Here is a 25,587-nt window from a genome sequence, read left to right as displayed (position 1 = left end):
TCGCTGTCTGGCCTGCTTCCCCAAACAACCAACCAACCAGGGTGAGCCGCGTAAGACTAACACCCCCTTTATTCCGGGCGCGATTGCACGTATCGGCATGCGGTTTTCGGCGAATCATAGCGGAGTATGGGGCACATGCGTTGGTATACGCACAATAATCAGAACGTTTATATTGACCGAGATAATGAGGCAAGCACATGTTTTTTAAATGGAACGCTATACTTTTTTTTACCATCATTCGAACGCTCTGGAAAAGACGCGTATAGTGATGTAACGCATGTTGCTATTGTGATTCAAACTTTGCTCAAAAGGGGGCGGATGACGATTTACGTACGTAGCTTAGGCCGTGCATGCTGCGTAGAGCACGGCAACTCGGCCTGCGGGTCGCGCGAGGCCTGTTTACAGTCTGCAGCCGCTTCCGACCGTACAATATTTCCCAGCGTCTTTTAAGCGAAGTTTGAATCACAATGGCAACATGCGTTACATCACTATACGCGTCTTTTCCAGAGCGTTCGAATGATGGTAAAAAAAAGTATAGCGTCCCATTTAAAGAAACATGTACTTGTCTCATTATCTCGGTCAATATAAATGTTGTGATTATTGTGCATGTACCAAAGTATGTGCCCCATAGTCGGCTATGATTCGCCGAACACCGCTTGTCAAATGGCTCTGAGCACTATGGGACTTAACTTCTGAGGTCATCAGTCCCTTAGAGCTTAGAACTACTTAAACCTAACTAACCTAAGGACATCACACATATCCATGCCCGAGGCAGGATTCGAACCTGCGACCGTAGCGGTCGCTCGGCTCCAGACTGTAGCGCCTAGAACCGCACGGCCACCCCGGCCGGCAAACACAGCTTTTCGATACGTGCAATCGCCAACGGAATAATGGGGGTGTTACGTCTTATGCGACTCACCCTGTATCCTGTATTTAACACACACACACACACACACACACACACACACACACAAAACTGTAGCCGAAGTCGCTAATGCACGTCTGTGCGCTCGACTCTTGAGGTAGGCCCGTCCGAACCGTGGTGGTGGATGAAATAAATGATCAGTCGGCAACGAGAGGACAGGTGGTTGCGTAAAGCTCCTGATCGGCAGACTTCGCGCTATTGTCCTGGATTGATTCCAATCCTCTCCGCAGAGTCTCATGAAGTGAGAGCATGTCACGCTGGTCACGCTGTTAATATTGATCCGTCCGTCGAACGTGGATATAAAGCTCGACGGTCCCCTTGGTGTTGTTCGAGAAGAGTAGGCTATGTTTCGGCACCGGGCTTCACCCTCTCTCTTCTCTCATCATGCCGTTCGTATTGATCCTCACGAACTCGCGAAGTGTGTTGCAGAAACTACAACGTCGGGCGTTTGATAAACAGATATGTGTTGGATGTCTTGGAAACCATAATAGACGCGCTGACATTCGGCATAGACGTCTGCTCTGGATAAAAGGGCATGGTGGCATTGTACATAATGAAACTGTTGACCGCCTCGCTAAGACAAGCATTTCGGAAGGAGAGTTCCGCCCAATACCGATCCCTTACACAGATTTCAACTGGACGATCAAGAAGACTGTTTAGAACGAATGGAATTGTGGATGGCAAGTTACCCAACATTATAAGGGCGGCCACTTGGTGACCATAAAACCGAACCTCACTTTTCGGCCATGATTCATCTCGATGCAGTTTAGTAGACGTCATGCGACCCCTCTCATTCCCATGAGGCTGGGACATTCGTATTACCCCCTCCCCCGTCACCTCTACCGGTTGAAAATCTTCACTTCTGCCCCAGTGATCAGGACCCAACGGCGGCGACGGATCTGAACCACGTCATATTGGCATGTACCAAGTACTCGTTCGCACAAGCGGTCCTGTACAAGGAATTGGTAGCGAGTAGCTACCCCGTCCCTACGAGTGTAACTGCTTTACTTCACGGGTTCGATATACACTGGACCGCCAAAGAAATTCGTATAGGCGTGCGTATTCAAATACAGAGATATGTAAACTGGCAGAATACGGCTCTGCGGTCGGCAACGCCTATATAAGACAAGTGTCTGGCTCAGTTGTTAAATTGGTTACTGTTGCTGCAGGGGCAGCTTTTCAAGATTTAAGTGATTTTGAACGTGGTGTTGTAGTCGGCGCACGAGCGATAGGACACAGCATCTCCGAGGTAGCGATCAAGTCAGAGTTTTCCCGTCCCGTACGACCATTTCACGAGTGTACCGCGAATATCAGGAATCCGGTAAAACATCGAATCTCCGACATCGCTGCGGCCGGAAAAAAATCCTGCAAGAATGGGACCAACGATGACTGAAGAGAATCATTCAACGTGACAGAAGTGCAACCCTTCCGCATATTCGTCCATATTTGAATGCTGGGCCATCAACAAGTGTCAGCGTGCGAAACTTTCGACGAAACATAATCGATGTGGGCTTTCGGAGCCGAAGGCCCGCTCGTGTACCCTTGATGACTGCACGACATTAAAGCTTACGCCTCGCCTGAGCCCGTCAATACCGACATTGGACTGTTGATGACTGCAAACTTGTTACCTGGTCGGACGAGTCTCGTTTCAAATTGCATCGAGCGGATGGACATGTACAGGTATGGAGACAATCTCATGTACCCAAGGTCCCTGCATGTCAGCAGGGGATTGTTCAAGCTGGTGAGGCTCTGTAATGGTGTGGGACGTGTGCAGTTAGTGATATGGGACCCCTGATACGTCTGGATACGACTCTGACAGGTGACACATCCTGTCTGGTCACCTGTGTCCATTGGTGTCCATTGTGCATTCCGACGACCTTGGGCAATTCCAGCAGGATAATGCGACACCCCACACGTCCAGAATTGGTACTGAGTGGTTCCAGGAACACTCTTCTGAGTTTAAATACTTCCGATGCCTACCAAACTGCCCAGACATGAACATTATCAGCATATCTGGGATGCCTTGCAACGTGCTGTTCAGAAGAGATCTCCACCCCTTTGTACTCTTACGGATTTATGGACAGCCCTGCGGGATTCATGGTGTCAGTTCCCTCCAGCACCGCTTCAGACATTAGTCGAGTCCTTGCCCCGTCGTGTTGCGGCACTTATGACTGCACGCGGGGGCCCTACACGATATTAGGCAGGTGTACCAGTTTCTGTGGCTCTTCAGTGTATACAAGCACTATTTGGTGGTGTCAGTATCCAGCTTTGATCTGTAAGCTACTATGAATCTTGTCTCCACGTGAAACTATCCCGCTTCGAAAACTGGGATATCGGTTTATGTTTTTACTTTGCGTTAAGGATACAGGGTACTTTTCCGCCTCAATATTATGTAAAAATCAACCCCTATTTCTTTCAGGCACTGTTTATAATATATATGTTTTACAGTTTTTTTATATCAGGTAATGCAGCACACCTTCTAAACAAATAAGAAGTATTTTGAATATGTTTGAATCTGCTTAGGGTTATTAAAAAATTACAAATATATTGAAGCATTTTTTTTCCAAAATGCTTCCTCAAATTGAGGTACTACTTAATCCAACGTTATACATTTGAAGGAGACCAAATTTTTACCAGATATCCATGACATGGTGGCTGAGGTACTTGACCTATTTAATTCCACCTATTATGTATTTTAAAAGGATAAAAATATCACATCTTACATTTTAATTTTTATAATTTTTTTTCTAGTGTAAATGTTATTTTTTTCTGTAATTTAGTTGATTCTGCAACAAAGCTTGGGCCTACTACAAAAGTATGGACTACTGAAAGTTACAGAAAAAAATTAGAGCAGTGCTTTATAAACTTTAGGAAATATTTGTACCAGAATTCTAAAAACACAATTTACGGGAAATTGCGAATGAAGATATGAGTCCAGTTAAACTGTGCCTCAGAACATGCCTAAAGCATAGTCTTCATCCTGCAGCATATCTTCATATTCAAGCTTCCTCGAGGCATTCCCATTAGCACTTCTAGCTTCTTGCTTCTTTGGTAACTTGAAGAGCGAATGTTTCAGCTTCATGCACCCATTGCCACACGCAAGCAATTGATGTTCCATATTAGAGCCACATTTTGTGCCTAAATTTCTCAGGACTTCCAATCTTCCTATCACTGTATCATTTAAACATCTATTACACCAACTTTTAATGTATTTAGTCCTACAAAAACATTCTTGAGTAATCTTTGCCATATACAATGGTTGAAACTTCCATTTGTATTCTGAGTGCCCTCATGAAGACATCTACTAAGCAAAACAGGTCACTCAGGTCTCTAAAAATTGGTTTTATTTAATTCATAACAGCCTCAGGAAGAGAATTCTTATGATGGTATATTTGACCACTTTCTTTTTCTTTTTGGTAACCACATCAAGAATCTGTTCCTTTAGGGCAAAATCCATGAACAGGGTGGTCATCTGTGGACAACTTATGGAAGTAGGTGGCCCATACAGATTTTCTCGTTGCTGTAACATCATTCAGGGGTGCAGTTCGTCTAATGGCCAGTCATAATAACTCTGAAGAAGGTCTATACCAGTTTCTGCCAATCTATCTAGGCCAGGCAGAGATTTTCATTCAAATAGCAACTTTCCTTTCATTTCTCTTCGTAGCTTCCTCAATCTAGCACCCATCCTCTTTTGTACTGGTCCACAACACTCCAGTTTTGTTACCAAGGTATCGCCATAAACATTGAACTCACTAATTTTATTGAAAGCTCTAGAGTCCCCATCGCCTAGGTACTTCGTATATCTAACGTTATAAGCGGGCACCGAGCGTATATTTAACGTTATAAGCGGGCACCGACCTCTGAAATATTTTTAGAGCTGCATCACACTCCATACCTCCACTGTAACCATCATAATTCTTAGAACACTGGTGTTCAATATGACGTCCAGTGTTAGCATGGCAGGTGCGGCAGTACTTAGATAAGCATTCAACATCAATAACCTTTTCATTCTCCAGAGAAGTAGAACTTACAACACCATTCAAGGGACGATGTCCTCGACGTTGCCATATCCCATCAAGTGCAACAGCAATGTCCCTGGTTCCACTAATATTTACAGTTTCTTATACTGCACATTTCATAGATGTTTTTGACACAAACGACAAGGCACCTAAAATTATTTTTATGTACTTGCTGAACCTACTGGGAGGAGGAGGAGAAGGAAGGTCCATCAAACCACATAACGTTTGAGCAGCCTCTTCTTCCTTTTCCTATTGCACGCATTGCATACACTAACTTCAAATCCACATCATATGAATTACGCACAATGTTGTCCGCCCAAGGTAGCTGAGTGGTCAGCGCGACAGGATGTCAATCCACAGGGCCCGGGTTCGGTCCCCGGCTGGGTCGGAGGTTTTCTCCGCTCAGGGACTGGGTGTTGTGTTGTCCTAATCATCATCATTTCATCCCCATGGACGCGCAAGTCGCCGAAGTGGCGTCAAACCGAAAGACTTGCACCCGACGAACGGTCTACCCGACGGGAGGCCCTCGTTACACGAAGGGTTTTCTTTTCTTTTTTTTTTTTTTTTTTTTTTTTTTTTTTTTTTTTTTTTTTTTTTTTTCACCATGTTCGAAGTCATTTTCGAGGTAGATTTATTGCAGGATCTGCACAGAACAACTAATTTTGATGCTAAACCCTTCCTGCTACTTTGTTGTTCAGTTATTTCCAGGCAACCTACACCATGACATTGTTTACATTTCGCAACTTCCTTTATCAAAGAAGATAAGAAAAAGTGGTTCAAATGGCTCTGAGCAGTATGGGACTTAACATCTGAGGTCTTCAGTCCCTTAGACTCAGAACTACTTAAACCTAACTAACCTAAGGACATCACACACATCCATGCCCGAGGCAGGATTCGAACCTGCGACCGTAGCGGTCGCGCGGTTGCAGACTGTAGCGCCTAGAACCGCTCGTCCACTCCGGCCGGCAATAGCCGAGAAAAAAATGACATTTTGTCTACTGTTCGGCTGTGTTATTTTGAGTGGATACTTAATGCATGTGATACTTTTTTGTTACATGTGTGATTGTTGTTGTTGTTGTGATCTTCAGTCAAGAGACTGGTTTGTTGCAGGTCTCCATGCTACTCTATCCTGTGCAAGCCTCTTCATCTCCCAGTACCTACTTCAGCCTACATCCTTCTGAATCTGTTTAGTGTATTCATCTCTCGGTCTCCCTCTAGGATTTTACCCTCCACGCTGTCCTCCAGTACCAAATTGGTGATCCCTTGATGCCTCAGAATATGCCCTACCAGCCGATCCCTTCTTCTAGTCAAGTTGTGCCACAAATTACTCTTCAATTCTATTCAATACCTCCTCATTAGTTATGTGATCTATCCATCTAATCTTCAGCATTCTTCTGTAGCACCACATTTCGAAACTTTCTATCTTATTTTTGTTCAAACTATTTATCGTTCATCTTTCACTTCCATACATGGCTACACTCCATACAAATACTTTTAGAAACGTCTTCCTGACTTTTAAACCTATACTCGATGTTAACAAATTTCTCTTCTTCAGAAACGCTTTCGTTGCCATTGCCAGTCTACATTTTATATCCTCTCTACTTCGACCATCATCAGTTATTTTGCTCCCCAAATAGCAAAACTCCTTTACTACTTTAAGTATCTCATTTCCTAATCTAATTCCCTCAGCATCACCCGACTTAATTTGACTACATTCCATTATCCTCGTTTTGCTTTTGTTGATGTTCATCTTATATCCTCCCTTCAAGACACTATCCATTCCATTCAACTGCTCTTCCAGGTCCTTTGCTGCCTCTGACAGAATTACGATGTCATCGGCGAACCTGAAAGTTTTTATTTTTACTCCATGGATTTTAATACCTACTCCGAATTTTTCTTTTGTTTCCTTTACTGCTTGCTCAATATGCAGATTGAATAACATTGGGGATAGGCTACAACCCTGTCTCACTCCCTTGCCAACCACTGCTTCCCTTTCGTGCCCCTCGACTCTTATAACTGCCATCTGGTTTGTGTACGAATTGTAAATAGCCTTTCGCTCCTGCCACCCTCAGAATTTGATAGTGTTGCGTTATATTCAGCGTAATATTGTAAGTGCACGAGTAGACGTGTTGCTAAAAACCAAATTAAATAATTTGCGGCAGTAATGGCGATCCTGTCCCCCCTCTTGTCATCGTCGTGGAAGCAGGCGTCCCGCAAAAACTTCCGCATTCATAGAATTCGGGAAAGTAACGATTTGCAACGCGGCTGTTTGTGCCACTTTCCTACATTTGAAGGTGGAACATAGTGATCGTCGCACGCGGTAGACAGGTGATGGTGAGGGCTTCCACGTTCAGTAAAAACGGGCACTACGCGTTTACAGTCCCCCGCGCTCGCCTCTAGTTGTTGAGTTGCACCAGAAGCGCCGGCCACAAACCCTTCTTGTGTCGCGGCCCGCTCCTATTGACAGCAGATATCGGTTTTGGCGAAGCGGGCAGACGCGGCAGCGTGGCGGCGGGCACGTGCTCGGCCCCTGGTCCCTGTCCCCGGCCTCTGGCAGAGCGCCCAACAGCCGCACCCGCCGCTTCCTGCCTGCCTGCCTGGCCCACTTCCGTCTCCAATCGCGCACGTGGGGCAGGCGCCCACTTACAGACCAATCTCCCTAACATCGGTTTGTTGCAGGATTCTCGAACATATTATCAGTTCGAGTATAATGAATTTCCTCGAGACGGAGAAGTTGCTGTCCATGTATCAGCACGGCTCTAGAAAGCATCGTTCCTGCGAAACGCAACTCGCTCCTTTTTCACGTGATATCTTGCGGACCGTGGACGAAGGGTATCAGACGGATGTCATATTCCTTGACCTCCGGAAAGCGTTTGACTCGGTGCTCCACTGCAGACTCCTAACTAAGGTACGAGCATATGGGATTGGTTCCCAAATATGTGAGTGGCTCGAAGACTTCTTAAGTAATAGAACCCAGTACGTTGTCCTCGATGGTGAGTGTTCGTCGGAGGTGAGGGTATCATCTGGAGTGCCCCAGGGAAGTGTGATAGGTCCGCTATTGTTTTCTATCTACATAAATGATCTTTTGGATAGGGTGGATAGCAATGTGCGGCTGTTTTTGCTGATGATGCTGTTGTGTACCGGAAGGTGTCGTCGTTGAGTGACTGTAAGAGGATACAAGATGCCTTGGACAGCATTTGTGATTGGTGTAAAGAATGGGAGCTAACTCTAAATATAGATAAATGTAAATTAATGCAGATGAATAGGAAAAAGAATCCCGCAATGTTTGAAAACTCCATTGGTAGTGTAGCGCTTGACACAGTCACGTCGATTAAATATTTGGGCGTAACATTGCAGAGCGATATGAGGTGGGACAAGCATGTAATGGCAGTTGTGGGGAAGGCGGATAGTCGTCTTCGGTTCATTGGTAGAATTTTGGGAAGATGTGGTTCATCTGTAAACGAGACCGCTTATAAAACACTAATACAACCTATTCTTGAGTACTGCTCGAGTGTTTGGGATTCCTATCAGGTCGGATTGAGGGAGGACATAGAAGCAATTCAGAGGCGGGCTGCTAGATTTATTACTGGTAGGTTTGATCATCACGCGAGTGTTACGGAAATGCTTCAGGAACTCGGCTGGGAGTCTCTGGAGGAAAGTTGGCGACAGTAAAATTGTACTGCACTCAGCCTCAAATGCTGGTTCTCTAAATTTCCTCAGCAGCGATTCACGAAAAGTTCCAGCCATTTTCTGCGTCTAATACCTTGAGGTAAATCAAATGAAAGTGTACGGTTCCAGAGACCTTTTCAAGCCTCAAAAGGGTCTCCGGAACCATATTGTTTCATTTGATTAAAGCACGTGCCTGGGTTTCAGGAAAGATCTCCTTTTTCGCTCCATGGTGATGATGATGATGATGATGATTGGATTGTGGGGCGCACAGCTGCGCGGTTATCAGCGCCCGTACAAATTCCCAACCTTTGCTCAGTCCAAACTCGCCACTTTTCATGAATGATGATGAAATGATGAGGACAACACAAACACCCAGTCATCCCGACGCAGGTGAGAATCTCTGACCCCGCCGTTTTTCGTTCGGTGCTGTTCCAGTGTGGTTGGAGAGCCGCTGCAGTGCTGTTGGAGTTTAGGGAGAATATCAAGTGGGCTGAGGTGTGAACGGGAATTTCAACTGAGGAGGGAGGCGCGCTAGGGTGCGCAGTGCAAAGCCGCTGTGCCTGGGTGGCGTAGTGGGTGGCGCATCTGCCTAGTCAGCACGAGACTCGGGTTCCGATCCCAGCCTCGGAACAAATTTTCATTCTTGGCATCAGTCTCTGGGTATTCATAACCCTAACGTTCATTTTAAGTGTTTCAGCTATCATTTTCCAAAACTGATCGAGCGCGGTGGCGCAGCTGTTATCACAACGGACTCGCATTCGGGAGGACGAAGGCTGCTGAAATCCGTGCCCCGCCATCCAGGTTTAGGTTCCTCATGATTGCTCGTGGTGTTGCGGTAGCGTTCTCGCTTCCCTCGCACGGGGTTTGATTCCGGGCGGGGTCAGGGATTTTTCCTGCCTCGTGATGACTGGGTGTTGTTGTGTCGTCTTCATCATTATCATCATTCATCCCCATTACGGTCGGAGGAAGGCAATGGCAAACCACCTCCACTAGGACCTTGCGTAGTACGGCGGTGCGGGTCTCTCGCATCGTCCCCTACGCTCCTCGGAGTATGGGACCTCATCATCATCATCATCATGATTTCCCTGAAAAACTCGTGGGAAATGCTGGGATGGTTCCTTTGAAAGGACATGGCCGATTTCCTGCCTACCTACCCACTTTGAAAGATACCGAGTGTCTGCTCCGTCTTTACTGGTTAAGAAAGGCAACCGAATGAAAGTACCAAGTGTGCTTTTGGAACTGAGACCAATTCGATAAAGGCAATGAAAGATCGCAATTACAACTGTGCCAAATGAATGGTTCGCGTCAGGCGCAGGCAGAAGAACACACGAATTTCTCCCTTACATCAGGGAGATTAAAAATGAGGTTTCTTAACCAATCGAGTGAACTGATACATTATCTGACTGTTCACGGCCCGTGTGCTACTTATCTATACAAAATCAGAAGACAGGTGAATGATAGGTGCGCCTGCGGCAGTGTGAGCACATTAGAACACACAGTGTGGGACTACACGCGCTATGAAGATGCGGCTGATAATTGACGTCGTGTGTTAGCGATGTTGCATCCCAAAGCAGCACTAAGGAGCGAGTTGACTTGGCGCATCTAGGATGATACTGCAGCCGCAGTGTCCAGGAAGGCCAGGGAAAACTTCACGAAGCGTTCAACCATAAGTCAGCATGCTGCCATCCAGGATAGACAACATATTCTCCAGATGGAGAGACGATAACCCAAGAATCTGCATTGCGCTGGTGTAACTGTTCATGGAATTGAAGACGTAACAGTATTGATGGATGGTGCTATTGGCTGTAGTGGGAACGCTGCCGACGTGCTGCCCGACGCCCAACAGGTCCAGTAGCGGAAACAACCGTTTACAAATTAAGTGAACCAAAATAAATGAGCAAATAGAGAACAGATTGTGTAGTGCTTATAAAAAAATGGCTCTGAGCACTATCGGACTTAACTTCTGAGGTCATCAGTCCCCTAGAACTTAGAACTACTTAAACCTAACTAACCTAAAGACATCACACACATCCGTGTCCGAGGCAGGACTCGAACCTGCGACTGTAGCGCCTACAACCGCACGGCCACCTTGGCCGGCGTCGTGCTTATAGTAGTATTAGAAGTTGAGTAACTGGTTAAGGGTTCTATGTAGATTTGTAATAGTAGAATTAGTTGTTCTGTTTTAAAAATTATCAGAAATAAATAGTTAATACATAACTTATTACTACCCAAGGAAATGTGATTTGTATGACCTGTTTTAGATTTTCGTATATAGGCCGTAATTTTGAAGATTAAATAAATAAATACATTTGTAATGATCTCGATGTTGACGGGACGTTAAATCGTAATATTGCTTCCTTCGTTTTTCTAAAATTTTCGAGAAGGTGATGAACTGTAGGGTTGTCACCGACTTGCAGAATGTTGGGACACTTGGTAAAAGTTTAGATTTCAGAAGGGCCACTGTACTGGGTCAGTTCTTTGCACATCTACTGAGCACAAAGAATCTTATGTGATAAAATATTATCATGTGGGATCTTCTGCGTCTAATCGTCGATTGTGTCAACCTTAATACACTGTTAAGGAAGTAAAAGTTTTTATGGAATGCATAATTCAGCGCGTGCACAGTTTAGTTCTTATTTGAGAAACAGAGTGTAGAAAATTAACCAAGGCTGTTAGAGTGATACAGAGAAGTGCATCACATCTGCATGGAGATAAATGGCAATAGCAGTCCCACAGGACTCGTGTCATTGGACCTCTACTGTGCGTGCTTTATGCTAATGATCTACTATAATATTTGAATCAGGAGACAGAAATAGTCTTGTTTGCGAATGGTAACAAGCGTAGGTAGTTTATTTATTTACTTGGAACATGCTCCATTACTATATTTGTAATACTACATGTATATAGTATGTGTGTGTTTTGGTGTTTTGTATGATGACGACGATGATGATGATGATGATGATGATGAGAGAAGGGAGAGGGTGAAACCCGGTGCGGCACGTCCACGCAAATAGCATCGTCTACTGTGTAATGCAGGAGAGGTTTGGTATTTACTCAACGTGCTGGTGATCACCAAGTTTATGCCACCACGTCGCCTCTCCTTGCAGGCCAAATATTTGCAGGGAAAGCTTTTTTTCCTCACCAGGGTTCGAACCGGCTTACCTCCGGGTCTAGTGCCACCGCACAAGCGTGCGTTAGCGACCTCGGCCACGGAGGCGAATTAACAAGCATAGTTGTGAAGCCAATCAAAGAAGCACCAACAGAGGTAATAGTAAATCGTGTTTTGTGGGAGTTACTGATTGGTTTTACACAAATGGGCTTGCTTTAAACTTTGAAAAATGCATTCATCGAGTTTCTACTGACGAAAATATCCCACCACTTATTAACGTAATTTACAATTAGGAAACAATAAACAGGGTATATAAATGTAAATTATTAAGTATACTTATTAATGATAACTGCTAAAATGTTTAGGTTCGGTTACTTTTGCATAAGAATAATTTACAACTTGGGGATATAGAAGTCAGTAAGTAAACATAATTTCATTCACTGATATGTTGCGGAGTAAGGTTATTGGGTAAATCCTCGATTGGGTACAAGGAATTCGTAATCTGCTTTACCCTTTAACGAGTCTAGCTTCGGCACACAAAGGGGTAAAATATGCAGGTATAAAACTCTTCGACAGTCCACGGGACTACAATATATAACAGAAAGCCGAAGCATTTTCAAATGTACAGTAAGATGTTTCTCCCTAACAACTCCTTGCACGTTTCACACCATAATACTTATCGCGAATATGATCTATCGGGCACGTAACTAACTCTATAGCCGACAATAAGTTTTCACAGTCAGCTCCTGGCGAAAGATCTATCAGAAAATAGTAGGAAATTCCGCTCATATGTAAAGTCAATGAATGGGTCCAAACCTTCCATTAAGTCCCTCGTGTTTTGAAGCTTATGACAGCAGACAGAAAGTAGAAGTATTAAACATGGTACTTGAGAAAAAAACTGATTCACGCGTCAGGATACTATCATGCCAATGTTTGACCACCGCACAGTTTCACAAATGAGAGATATTGTTATTGGCACCCACGGTGTTGAATAACAATTAAAACCACTTAAAACGAACAAGGAACCAGTTGCTGACGGGGTTCTCATTACATGTTGCAATAGTCCCGCTAGACTGGAAAACCCTACAGGTCACTTATTTTGACTATAAATGGCGAGTCGCGAGTGGGACTCGGGGTTACGTACGAAGTAAACTACGAGTAAAGACTGTTCATCCACTCCGGGAAACTAGAATATCTACAGTTCTTGGCTGTTATCGACATCGATACTGACAAGACTTCGATCCCGTGGATTCCAAGACTTTGGAGAATGTTTTGGTTTCAAGTTTGAAACTGGATAAGAAATGCCAAAGGAAATATTTACTTTGTGTGATATAATTACGAATTGACAATTTTCTGATTTTTTTCTGTACTTGTGGTGTGAAACCTTGCTTATTGCCAAATTCTCTTGATTCTAGGTCAACGGGATGCACTCTATTGGTTTTAATGAGTGAGTTTGCGAGTGTCAAAATATGACTCAAATGGCCATGTCTTTCGACTGCATAGAGCTAGAAGCTAACGTGTATAACACCACAGAGGGATCATAAAACCTAATATGTGACGTAAATTCCTGAGGAAAGGACAGAGAATGTGAAAGCAAATGACAAATTATTTTCGTGTGATATAACTACAAATTTACAGTTCTCGGATTTTTTCTCCTTTCATTGTACTATGAGCTCTTACATCTTGCCAAATATCATGATTCTAGACGCACGGGAATACTCTATAGGTTTTGCTGCGTGATTTTGCGAGTATAAAATATTTGACATGCAGGGCGGTATCTTTTGGTTGCATTGACTTAGAATTTTCAATTTCTTACAGCGCCAAGGGACCGTAGACCTTATCACATAGGATCAGCAACACTAAAAGATTATTCGCTGGCAATGGTGTTGTGTGGAGGAAAGTATCCTCGTTGGACGATTGTAAGAAAATACAGAAAGACTTGGTCAATATTTCCAGAATGTGTAATGAATGGCAGCGATTATTTAATGCAGATAAATGCAAGATAATATCAATAACAGAGACAGAATGAACCCAATGGTATTCGATTACAAGATTAATCGTGAACATCGTCAGCACGTCAGAGCGTATAAGTACGAGGGACGTTCCGTAAGTAATACAACACTTTTTTGTCTCGGCCAGTTTCTTTAAAAAAATGCAGAATTTGTTGCGGGACATCGTGAAATATTCCTACTACAGTCCCTTTGAATTCATGAAGTTCTGATACGTGGTGGCGCTACACATAGCTTTCATATTAGCATCTACACTACTGGCCATTAAAATTGCTACACCACGAAGATGACGTGCTACAGAAGCGAAATTTAACCGACAAGAAAAAGATACTGTGATATGCAAATGATTAGCTTTTCACAGCATTCACACAAGGTTGGCGCCGGTGGCGACACCTACAACGTTCTCACATGAGGAACTTTTCCAACCGATTTCACATGCACAAACAGCAGTTGACCGGCGTTGCCTGGTGAAACGTTGATGTGATGCCTCGTGTAAGGAGGAGAAATGCGTACCATCACGTTTCCGACTTTGATAAAGGTCGGATTGTAGCCTATCGCCATTGCGGTGTATCGTATCGCGACTTTGCTGGTCGCGTTGGTCGAGATCCAATGACTGTTAGCAGAACATGGAATCGGTGGGTTCAGGAGGGTAATACGGAACGCCGTGCTGGATCCCAACGGCCTCGTGTCACTAGCAGTCGAGATGACAGGCATCTTATCCGCATGGCTGTAACGGATCGTGCAGCCACGTCTCGATCCCTGGGTCAACAGACTGGGACGTTAGCAAGGCAACAACCATCTGCACGAACAGTTCGACAACGTTTGCAGCATTTGCACATTACTAAATGTCGTAGGCATAATGCGCAAAAACGAACGCACTATGTCGATAATAATTGTGTAACTCGATTATTACTTTTGTTTCCTGTCAGGTACTTCGTATTGTGCTCGCACGTCAAAGATATGCAAACTGTTGTTAGAGTGGTTTGTGTAGCCACTGTTCTGAAGCAGAAAATATTAGACCTGCCTTTTTTTCTTTAAATAAACAAAATGTACGTTTCGTAGATTCGGGGTAAAATGTCGGAAAGTAAAAATGTGCGTACGTGAATAGTGAATGGTTGATAAAAATTCTGTAGCAGTAGAGCTGTAAACTACTGTAGCCTGTTTTAAGTAAGGGTAGAGTATGGTAGTTTTTAGTAGGCTTGGTCAGTTAGGGTTATATATGCGTTACTTTTACGTTTGGTGTGTTATATGCCTATCCGGCTGTGCGTCATATCTTTCGCTTTTTTTAATGTCATCTGTCAGTGGCATAATAGATTCCCCTGGAAACCGGAAGCAGTGAACCGTCTACAAACTGATTGAGGATGTATAATCGGCCATTAACCTCCAACCTGCAAAATTGAAATTGTCAATATTTAATTCAGGTTTCAATCGAAAATTGTTGATTTGTAACGTGAAACAAGAGGTTTGTTGTAGCAAAAGTTAAAAATATACAGATTTGTCATATAGCACAAGAAAACGCAAAAGAGGGTCAAATTAAAAAAAAAAAAAAAAACGCGTAACAAAAAGATATCAAACATCGCTTCAATACTTCGTCGAACTTATATGAAACTTGTTTCCGTTATTGGCTGGCTCTGAGCACTATGGGACTCAACTTCTGAGGTCATTAGTCCCCTAGAACTTAGAACTAGTTAAACCTAACTAACCTAAGGACATCACACACATCCATGCCCGAGGCAGGATTCGAACCTGCGACCGTAGCGGTCTCGCGGTTCCAAACTGCAGCGCCCAGAACCGCGCGGCCACTTCGGCCGGCGTTTCCGTTATTCATAAACAACTTTCGTCTGTATTAATAATAACAAGAAACCCTTGCCTTTCAGCATAATGAAGACTGTTCTGTTGAGTGTAAAGTAGCAATAATAATTATGAAGACTTTTTTATGTTTGTGAATGTAAACTGTTCTTGCTTTGGTTACATAAAAGCGCAGAAGTTAGGCGATCGACTAATTTTTATTACTTATAAGGATATAAAGTGCGCAATGGAATAACACTGAATGATGTGTTGTTCTAATAATGTGCAAGATAGACAAAGGAGAAGTCGTCAGTTCCCACTTTCTCTCTCACACATTCATTTATGTTTCTTCCTTTACCAGTGCTACCAATACTGCCGATAATCCTGCCGCTTACTGCGTCATTTATGTACTGCACCAAAAAACCCTAACCGTAGTTTTGGTTGAGTGTAACTCTATTTATCGGTAATAAACATCTACATCCATACCGTGCGAACTACTGTAAAGTGCATGGCAGAGGGTACTGCCCATGTACTGTACCACGTATTAGGGTATCTTCCCGTTCCTCTAACGTACGGAGCGCGGGAAGAATGACTGCTTGAATGCTTCTGACCGTGCTGTAATTGGTCTAATATTGTCTTCGCGGTGCCCTACGGTAGCGATACGTAGGGGTTCTTAATATTGGTTCTTGAAATATTGCGTCTAGGACACTCGGCGCTATCGAGAACCTGTCAATTCAAATTTCTTGTGACACAGTGACGATTTGCCTTAATCCATTGTGGATGAAAACAGTGAGTTGACGAAAGTCACGGAATACCTTCTGACGTCGCGTCGGACGTCCTTTTGCCCGGCGTTGTGCAGTAACTCGGTTTGACGTGGACTCAAAAAGTCGTTTGAAGTCCCGTGTAAAAATGTTGAGCCATGCTGCCCCTGCAGCTGTCCATAATTGCGAAAGTGTTGGCGGTGCAGAATTATGTGCACGAACTGATCTCTCGATTATGTCCCATAAGAGTTCGATGAGATTCATGTCAGGCGGTCTGGATGGACAAACCATTCTCTTTAACAGTGCGGAATGTTGTTCAGACCAATGGGGAACAGCTGTGGCGTAGTGACTCCGCCCATTGTCATCTATAAAAATCCCAATTTTTTTGGGAACGTGAGGTCATTCCGAAGGATTTAAATATGCTTAATCTCATGTTAGTAAATTGTCAAAGTGTCTGTAGCAAGATCCCCGAGTTAATCTCCGAAATAAACAGTAGCAGTGCCAATATTGTATTAGGTACCGAAAGCTGGTTGAAACCAGACACAAAAAATAGTGAAATTTTGAACTGTGATTGGACAATGTTTGGGAAGGATTGGACTGATGCTCTATGGGAGGTGGTGTGTTCATTGCAGTTAAAAACTGTTTAAACGCAGTTGAGATCGATACTGCGTCGGACTGTGAAATAGTCTGGATAAAGCTGTGAATTAGACAAGGATTGTCCATTGATTAGAATGTTTTTATAGACCACCAGCATCCGCAACAAACGTCGCAGAACGTTTCAGGGAAAGTCTTGAGTACATAGGAAGTAGATATCCAAATTATCCGTTAGTTATAGGTGGAGACTTTAATCTAGCATCCATTGACTGGGAAAATTACACGTTTATCACAGGGGGCAGAAGCATAGATTCGTGTGAAGTTATTCTAGGAGCGCTCTCAACATACAACCTTGAGCAATTGGTTAGAAAACCAACTCGAGATGGGAACATATTAATCTTGGCGACAAACAGATCTGATCTTTTTGAGGAACTTAATCTAGAAGATGGTATTAGCGACCATAATGTCGTTGTGGCTTCTATGTCAAAAAAAAGAAAAAGGGGGGGGGGGCAGCGTAGAGTTTTCTTGTTTGGGAAAGCAAATAAAAGTGTCATTAATGAATATCTTCATAGTCAGCTCCAAGCATTCACCGCGGGACACAAAGGTATTGAACATCTTTGGTCGGAATTTAAAGGTTTTGTCAACAAGTCCTAGAGAAGTATGTGCCTAGCAAAAGTATAGGGGAGGGAAAGGATCCACCTTGGTACAACAAACATATTGCTGAGAAAGCAGAGAATTTTGCACAGTCGTTTTAAATGTAGTCACTGCCCCGCTGACAAACAGAAATATTGCGAAATGAAAGCAGCTGTCAGAAGGAACAATGAGAGACTCTTTTAACGAATTTGAAAGCAATATTTTATCTGCAGATTCTAAAAATAACGCCAAAAAATTTTGGTCGTACGTAAAATCTATGAACGCTACAAATAATTCAATACCTTCTCTTGGTGAGAATACGGGTAATGTAACTGATGATGATAAACAGAAGGCCAAAATTCTAAACCTAGCTTTCCAAAACTCGTTTACGATAGAGGACTGCAGCACCATCCCCCCTTTCAATTATCGAACAAACGAAAGGGTGGCTGACATAGTGTTTAGTGTATCTGGGATTGTAAAACAGTTAAGATCCTTAGACGCCAGAAAGGCATCTGGCCCAGACGGTATCCCCGTAAGATTTTATGTTGACTATGCTACAAATATAGCACAATTCTTATCCGTCGTCTATCAGAGATCATTGGAACAGCGGAAAGTTCCACAGGACTGGAAGAAGGCTCAGGTCATAGCAATCTATAAAAGGGATAGAAAATCGGATGCACATAATTACCGGCCAATTTCACTGACATCGATTTGTTGTAGAATCATGGAACATATTCTGCTGTCGCTTGCTACAAAAAGTGCGCGCTTACGGTCTATCCAGTGACATATGCGGTTGGATAGAAAGTTTTCTAACAGACAGGAAGCAGTATGTCGTCCTGAACGGGGTAACTTCAACAGAAACAAGAGTAACTTCAGGTGTGCCCCAGGGCAGCGTAATAGGTCCTCTGCTTTTTACGATTTACATAAACGACCTGGTTGATGGTATTGACAGTGCCCTTAGACTGTTTGCCGATGATGCTGTTGTCTACAGGAAAGTAGTATCACACGAAAGTTGTAAACAAATCAGTGAGGATTTGCAGAAAATAAATGCGTGGTGTAATGACTGGCAGTTATCTCTCAATATTAGTAAGTGTAACCTACTGCGTATAACAAGGCGAAAATCCCCATTAATGTAGGAGTACAAAATAAATGATCAGTCTTTGGAAGCGGTAACATCAGTCAAGTATATGGGTGTAACTATTCGAAATGATCTGAAATGGAATGATCAGATTACAAAAGTAACGGGTAAGGCGAACTCTAGATTGCCGTTTATTGGTAGAATCCTGGAGCGATGCAGTCCTTCAAGAAAGGAAATAGCTTACAATACGTTAGGTCGTCCAGTCTTATTGTTCGTCTGTATGGGACCCTTACCAGTTGGGTGTGATTCAAGAGATTGAGAAGGTCCAAAGAAGAGCGGCAAGATTCGTGACTGGTACATTTAGCCATCGCGAGAGCGTTACAAATCTCATAGAAAGTTTGAAGAGGAACACACTTGCAGATAGACGACGCGATAAACAGGAGGGGCTGCTCACGAAATGCCGAAATCAAATCTTCAGCGAGGATGTAGAGCATAAATTATTACCACCAACTTTCAAATCGCGTAATGATCATCATTCAAAGATAAGAGAAATAAGGGCACGTACTGAGGCGTTCAGACAGTCGTTTTTCCCTCGCGCGATCCGCGAGTGGAACAGAGGGGGGAAATATGACTTTGGCGCGAATTGTGCCCTCCGCCACACACCGCTTGGTGGCTAGCGGAGTATATGTGTAGATGTAGATGTAGAAGTCCACGAATGGCTGCAAATGTTCTCCGAGTAGCTGAACATCGCCATTTCTAATCAATGATCGGTTCAGTTGGACCAGAATAACCGGTGCGCATTCCATGCAAACACGGCACACACCATTATGGAGCTACCACCAACCTGGACAGTGCCTTGTTGGCAACTGTTTGAGTCCACGGCTCCGTGGCCACTGCGTCACACTCGAACCGTACCATCACCTCTTACCAACTGAAACCGGGACTCGTCTGACCAGACGACGGTTTTGCAGTAGTCTAGGTTGCAACCGATAGGGTCACGATCTCAGGAGAGGCTGTTAGCAAGGCGCTCGCTTCGGCCCCCTACTGCCGTAGCTGATTAACGCCAAATTCCGCAGCACCGTTTCAACGGTTACTTTCTTCGTGCGCCCCGCGCTGATTTCAGCGGCTATTTCAGGCAGTGTTGCTTGTCTGTTAGCAGTTTCAACTCTACGGAAACAACGTTAAGTGAAGGCCGCTGGTCCCTAAGTAGTCCGTGGTGAGAGGTAATGCCTGAAATTTGGTATTCTCGGCACACTCTTGACACTGTGGATCTCGGAACACTAGCGATTCCTGAAATGCAATATCCCATGCCTTTAGCTCCAAGTACCATTCCGCGTTCAAAGTCTGTTAATTGTCGTCGTGCGGCTATAATCACGTCGGAAACCTCTTCACACGAATCACGTCAGTACAGATGACAACTCCATCAATGCACTGCCCTTTTATACCTCGTGTACGCGATTCTACCGCCATCCCACGACTTTTGTCACCTCATGTATAATGTCATACTGTGAATAGTTGTTTGCTTATCACAGCAAAGAGATTTAAGGGTGAGCCTCCAGGGCATCGAACAGCCTAGGGGGAAGAGTAGTTTTTGAGAAAGGGCGCGGCAGATAAAGAGCGTGATGTGTAGGGTGGGCTGCCTGGCAGCCGGCGCCCAGGCGCCGCTCCCGCTCCCGCTGCCGCCTCCCGCCTCCCGGAGCCGGAGCCGATCGATGCCGAGCGCCCGCCTCCCGCCGCCCGCCGCATCCTCCCGGCTTGGACCCTCGTCCCGCTGCGCCGCCACGCTGCTCGTTTGTCAGATGCTGGAATATTCGCGCCCGCAGCCGCAGCCGCGTCGGTAGCACCTAGTCCCGCGCGCGCATAGTCGGGTAGTCGGCGAGGCGATGTAGGTGCGCACTGCGAGACGTGCGTGCGTGCGTGCGGCAGGGGGCAGCGAACTGGGGCGCGCCGCACACCTGCTCTACCCCAACGCGGCCCGCGCCGATGCGTCACCGCCGCTCGGGGGCCTGAGTCTGCTGCGGGAGGCGGTGACGGTGAGGCTGGTGTGTCCGTGTCGGCGAGACGACGCCCGCGACGGTGGAGGATGTGGTGAGCTGCCTGCCCCTGGGCAGCGCGCGCATCTGGGGCTACGAGGGCGGCTGCTGCGCGCGGCAGGGGCGGGCGTGGGCGGCGCGGGGGCGGCGGCGGCGGGCATGCGACGAGCCCGCCGGGCCCATGCGCCGCGTCCTCGCCACCTGTCGGGATGCCGCCTGGGACTGCTACGCGGTACGCCACGCACCCCGCCCTCCGTCGTCTGGGTCGGAACATCACCACGAACGTACTCTAGCTGTGACGTGGAACACACCTCACCAGGGAATGTGGCAAAACACTGGTCCTTTACACGGTTCCCTAAGGGATTTTTCCACGCATGCAATGACTTATAATTAAATTGTGATCTGCCCCAGCATTGCACTAATATTGTCAGTGGCCAGGCCTCTTATCTGGCATAGTGGCCATAAACTTCATACACAAACGTTTCACATGAAATGTTCTGTCTGTCAGTATAAACCGAATCAAAAACCCCCTACAGTAGTTCCACGGATTAGGTGTCACATACAGACAGTAAAACGCAGCCTGGGACTTTGTTCCGTATTAACCTATATTCAGTCTCTCTCTCTCTCTCTCTCTCTCTCTCTCTCTCTCTCTCTCTCTCTCTCTCACTCTCACACTCTTTCTCTTTCTAACTCTCCCTCCTCCTCCCCCCCCCCCCCCCAACTTAAACGTCTGCAGAATCATTTTAGTACACGTTCATAAATTCTGTGGACTAGAAGTGGTTGTCACGCAGATACAATTTCAGTTCATGTTTCAAATTAATTTTATTATCCATTAAAATCTCTATAATGGGTTTTATGACTGAATACTTCATTTTGTCAAGTTTCATTGATCAGGCATTGTTAAAACTCAGTCTGAAGGCTGAAATTGTTTCCACCAGTCTGTTTTTTTACATTTGTGCTTTATTATGCACTAACAGCTAGTTACGAGATCTTCTCAAATGCTTAATACAGGCGTTGTCTGTGTCTGATTTGCAGATAGCTGTTCAGAGATCGTGTTCACACTGACGATCGTGCTACGCACAACTGTGCTCGGCAAGTGCCTTTTGTTTTATACAGACTACGAGGACAGTTTATCCGTATCTACTGTAGGTAGCTAATAGTACTCTATAAAGTACTGTTTTAAGATAACGGCCTGGTGCTAAGGATTTCATTATTCACATTTATTGGGGCTGTGGTGCTCACCCTGAAGTAAATGACACACAATGCTTCTTATCATTTGGTGTCATATTCTTCATTTTTAAGTGCACCCACCCAACTGCATTTTAACAATGTATGATCAGTGCAAGATTTGACTAATCTAAATATTTCAGTCTCACTGGATGACACACAAAAATAGCCAAAATAAAAGGATGTCGTAATCTAAGTTTAGACAGCCAGTTTGGTAGGTCATTGTCGTTCAAAAACAATTAAGTTTGGTTATAAATCTAAATAGTTTGGTTATAAATCTAAATACGTTTGATTAAAGACAAATGTTGATGTTTTAAAATAATAAGACTAAACAGTCATGCTGGAATAAATGTGCCTCCTTGATAACTCCATAGATGGATTCAAAATACTTAGAGAACTTATGCAGCAACTGTGGACTCCGTGGCAAGACAGAGGAAGACTTTGTGTGTGGATGTACAACTCCTTTCATGGTATACATTTTCCATAACTCTTACTACCGAGAGTTGGGGGGAGGGGGGGGGGGCTATTTTGTGCTGGTGGACACAAAATTCTAAAATAAATCATTAATTGTTGTTGACTTTTATTAACAATATCTGTTTTAAATAGGTAGTAGGGTATAAGTAGGGTTCATAAACTGAAATTATCTGTTGTAACAATTTAGCAGTACCAATGCATTTTCCGCAATATGTACACAGAGAGGAGCGGTATTTTATGACCACAACAAAAAAAATTTAAAAAGTGCAGATTTTGTTGATTGTCAATTAGTTTTATTCACAACGTGCTTTTTACAGATACACACAGAGGTGTAAGAAGGGTTCTGAACTTGAAAATATGAACATGACATTTGTTGCGAAAAGTCACATTCCCTACCAAGGTTTTCACTTTTGGGGGTTTCATTTGACTGAAAACTTCAAATATTATGGATTCTGGTGTAGAAAATTATTAAAAATAATTTTTTTTTTCAGAATTTTGAAGTATAAAGTACATGACAAGATTACAATATTTTCGAAAGGTCAGCATAAGGTAAACCCTCCACCTTACCTCCCTGTCCACCCCCTTGATATTGTGAGGGTTAAGCAGCAATACTGATACCAAGATTTCAAATTGACCCATAATCAATTACCACCAAGCTGGCAGCCACATGTCACTTATTTATTTAGAATTTTTTCTGCCACATACACATCTTTCACCTCTATCAATAATTTTTTATGTAAAAAATGCTGTTTACACTATGATTCGAAGTCCATGTTAAATAATAGGTCCGTCTGTAACTGATTTGAGAGCCATTTCTAAGGTGAAAGGAAGTCAGTGGCATACTACCTCCAGCCAGACTGTACATAGTAAACCAGTGCAGTTTTCAAACTGCCCCCGGAGCAGAGAACAGATTTAACTTTTGTTTAGTTATACGTATCATGAGAGTGGAATCTTGGTCAGTTCTGAAGAGATGACTGAAGGACTCTGAATTGCTGTAAGTACTCAGTTCAGTAATCCCATGGCTCCATCAAACATGACCTGGAACTACTTCTGCTAGGAAACCTGCGCACTTTCTCAGCTTTTCTTCAGGATGCTAATTTGTAGTTACAAGTATTAAATAACAAAATCCAAAGATGCAGTGTTTGATCCCCGGTGAGTCCTAGGGTTTTGTTGTGGCACATAATCTAGATATTCAGTCCTTACAATGCTTTGTGTATGTCTGACAAAAATCAAGCTGCACTCTGTTTCAGGCTGTGTGTTAAACTACAGATTGCCTTGTAATGATTCGGTGAACTTGTTCACAGGTCAGAAAAAACTAAAGAACATACCACTTTCTGTATGATATAGATTCCTGCTATTCGTGGCTGCAATTAATCATGCACTCACATTCTAGTCTTCTGTCCAGGATATTAAGTTGTATGTTGCTACAAATGTAAGAATAAAAGTCTTACAGTTTGCAGTTTCATTCCTGGTCTGTCAAGGCTATTGAAATTAGACCAGCCGTTCCTGTTCTATTGACTGTAGAATAACATATTTAAAACAAAAAAGTTGTGTTTCAATAGTTCTGACTCATGCACCTTTACTCAAGACATTTGTTTGTTCTACTGTCGTGATATAGAAGTTATGTGTTTTATGTGATGAATAGTTCTGCATATGATGGATCTTGTGTCATTTTTGAGAAATTATGCATAACATGATGCTAAGTGATTAATGAGAAAAACTTTAAAGTGTGTTCTGATCACAGTCACTAAGCACTAGGTAGTACAGTGGTTAAACACTGGGAGGATGTTGGTTCAAATCTCCACCCAGTCATCGAGATTCAGGTTTTCCATGATTTTCCTCAGTCCTTCAGACAAGTGTTGGGATGGTTCCTTTCAAAGGGTACAGCGAACTTCCAAATCTGAGATTTAGCTTAATCTATGATGATCTCGTCAGTGATCGATGTTAAACCATAATATCCTTTTTTCCTATCACTCTCCTCCATGTTTCTGTGTGGTGTGTGTAAATAACTTAGTATTTGATTAGAAGGCAGAATTAATTCTTTTGGTTGTTGAGACAATTAGTCTCTCTAAGTTATTAATTATTATGCCCAGATAGGTTTGCTTTACAGATCAAAAGAGACATTTCACCCAGTTTAGTACTGTAAAAAGTACCATTATTGATAAAGGATGTATAGCAAATAGGATAAATGATAATGTACACCAGACCAGGATTTTAACCTGAATCTCTTGTTTGTAGTGAGCAGCTGCCTTGGCCGGTAGGCTATCTGAGTATGCCTGAAGGCCCACCTCAAATTATCATTTATGTTTCCTTCTATCTGTATAAAGGTGTTGTATATGAGACACTTGTAGGTGCTTTGAAGATTGCAGTTTATGCGTTTGTGCCATTTTGTGAGTTCATACAGTGAAAAGAAATTCAAGGTGGACCGCTGTAATATTTCACTAGCACAATGAAAATCTGTTGTGTATAATGTTCTGTAGATTCCATTGTGATGGAGAACATTCAGAGACATTGAACAAGCAAAGTTATTCTCTAGTAAAGAGAAGCAGTTAGGAGGGTATCCTACCTATAATCTAATATAAGCTATTCATTCCTCCTCAGGGTGAATTTAACATAGTAAAATTAGACCAGAAACTGCTACTTTGGGGAAAAAACCTTTTTGCTGAAATTACAGTTACAACTGGTGTTATAAATATGCTGATTAGCTCACGTGTTATCTTGAAAATATTTGAACTAGAGTTACAAAACATGGACACATGATTTCCTTGTGAAAGCAGTAAACTGTGATAATGTATTGAAATGTGACAGGATGTTGTAGTTATCCCCTTTCATTGCTGAGTCCTTTAAGTTTACTTTTAATTGTGTAGTATGCATTACTTATGAAGAATGTTTTAGCTTACTTATTAAATAGTTGTATTTTAGCAATCTTTTTGATTTCCTTTGCAGTTAATTATACAGTTTTATTCCATGATAGAAAATGCTATTTTGGTTTTTTTTTGTTTGTTTTTTATTGGTAAATGTAAACCCAAACTGGCTCCAGTATCAGACTAGTGGCTTTGTGCTGCAAGGAGAAAATGATTCTGTCATAATATAAACAAAACACATCGTAGATCATCGGGTTTGGCCAAAATAGGCCTTTTCCAGACTAAAATATGGAGTGTGTGACAGCTATCACTAGCATCGAGACTGTGATTTGTTTACAAAAATGGCTGTTTCCAGCAGATTGCAGCCCATTGATATGTATATGTGCAATAAATGCTTCTTCATC

At 43.4% G+C, this 25,587-nt stretch overlaps 1 protein-coding gene across 5 annotated transcripts in view; it reads left to right on the top strand.

Annotated features, from left to right (window-relative positions):
* LOC124545508 (GTPase-activating protein CdGAPr) overlaps positions 1-25,587 on the top strand; it is a 437,898-nt gene that overhangs the window by 307,482 nt on the left and 104,829 nt on the right. The window lies entirely within an intron of this gene.

This window comes from Schistocerca americana, chromosome 8, assembly GCF_021461395.2.
Source record: "Schistocerca americana isolate TAMUIC-IGC-003095 chromosome 8, iqSchAmer2.1, whole genome shotgun sequence".
Classification (NCBI taxonomy): Eukaryota; Metazoa; Arthropoda; class Insecta; order Orthoptera; family Acrididae; genus Schistocerca; species Schistocerca americana.
Note: the sequence above shows the minus strand (reverse complement) of the source record. Positions and strands in the feature narration are given on the sequence as shown.